A 2,594-nucleotide genomic window follows, 5' to 3' on the forward strand; every position below is an offset into this window, starting at 1 on the left:
TTTCCTTCCTTTACTTATATTGCGTTTTTTTTTTTCTTTTTTTTTCAGAATCACTGGTTTCAAACAAATTGTATTTCTTCCCTGGATTCCAGTTGTTTATTTTTGGATTCCAGGACAACGTATAGTAAAAGGTGAGTGGAGAGTTGATAGTTATTTGTCGTAAATGTTTGTATGTGAATAATTGCTTCATTTGCATATTGATGTCTGCGTGTGTTCCTGTTGACGGAATGTTCAACTCTTCACATGTTAAACAATTTAGTTGTCCTTTTTACCTCCGTTTCATATATGTTGTATCCAATTTATTTACTTATTACTCATATTAAAACAACTCTTTTTGTGATTTTCATGGTAAGGTTGAATGAGCAGGTTTTTTTTTTTTTTTTTTTTTTAATTAAGTTTTGATAAAGAATTGGTATAGAAACCAGAATTTGAAATAATGTTATGGAATGGGTATCCAATAGGAATGTTAGTCGGTCAATTTATTTTATGACCTCCAGTATCTTATATATATATATATATATATATGTATATATATATATATATATATATATATATATATATATATATATATATATATATCTATATCTATATATATTATATATATATATATGTATATATATATATTTTTTTTTTCTGTAAGATGTTTACTTTTCCGACAAGAATTATCTAGAGAAAAATCTATCGTACCTCTAGTATCTTATATATATATATATATATATATATATATATATATATATATATATATATATATATATATATACAGTATATATATATATATATATATATATATATATATATATATATATATATATTTTGCTGTAAGATGTTTGGTTTTCCGACAAGAATTATCTAGAAAAAAATCGATCGTACCTCTAGTATCTTATATATATATATATATATATATATATATATATATATATATATATATATATATATATATATATATATATATATATATATATATATACAGTATATATATATATTTTTTTTTTGCCGTAAGATGTTTGGTTTTCCGACAAGAATTATCTAGAAAAAAATCGATCGTACCTCTAGTATCTTATATATATATATATATATATATATATATATATATATATATATATATATATATATATATATATATATATATATATATATATGTATATATATATACAGTATATATATATATTTTTTTTTTGCCGTAAGATGTTTGGTTTTCCGACAAGAATTATCTTGAAAAAAATCGATCGTACCTCTAGTATCTTATATATATATATATATATATATATATATATATATATATATATATATATATATATATATATATATATATATATACTGTATATATATATATATATACACATTATATATATATATATATATATATATATATATATATATATATATATATATATATATACTGTATATATATATATATACACATTATATATATATATATATATATATATATATATATATATATATATATATATATATATATATATATTCTTTTTTTTGCTGTTAGATGTTTGGTTTTCCGACAAGAATTATCTAGAAAAAAATCGATCGTACCTCTAGTATCTTATATATATATATATATATATATATATATATATATATATATATATATATATATATATATATATATATATATATATATATATATACAGTATATATATATATTTTTTTTTTGCCGTAAGATGTTTGGTTTTCCGACAAGAATTATCTTGAAAAAAATCGATCGTACCTCTAGTATCTTATATATATATATATATATATATATATATATATATATATATATATATATATATATATATATATATACTGTATATATATATATACACATTATATATATATATATATATATATATATATATATATATATATATATATATATATTCTTTATTTTGCTGTTAGATGTTTGGTTTTCCGACAAGAATTATCTAGAAAAAAATCGATCGTACCTCTAGTATCTTATATATATATATATATATATATATATATATATATATATATATATATATATATATATATATACTGTATATATATATATATACACATTATATATATATATATATATATATATATATATATATATATATATATATTCTTTTTTTTGCTGTTGGATGTTTGGTTTTCCGACAAGAATTATCTAGAAAAAAATCTATCGTACCTCTAGTATCTTATATATATATATATATATATATATATATATATATATATATATATATATATATATATATATATACAGTATATATATATTCTTTTTTTTGCTGTAAGATGTTTGGTTTTCCGACAATAATTATCTAGAAAAAAATCGATCGTACCTCTTGTATCTTATATATATATATATATATATATATATATATATATATATATATATATATATATATATATATATGTATATATACATATATATATATATATACAGTATATATATATATATATATATATATATATATATATATTCTTTTTTTTTGCTGTAAGATGTTTGGTATTCCGACAAGAATTATCTAGAGAAAATTCGATCCTACCTCTTGTATCATATATATATATATATATATATATATATATATATATATATATATATATATATATATATATATATATATATA

Source organism: Palaemon carinicauda, chromosome 7 (assembly GCF_036898095.1).
Source record: "Palaemon carinicauda isolate YSFRI2023 chromosome 7, ASM3689809v2, whole genome shotgun sequence".
Taxonomy (NCBI): domain Eukaryota; kingdom Metazoa; phylum Arthropoda; class Malacostraca; order Decapoda; family Palaemonidae; genus Palaemon; species Palaemon carinicauda.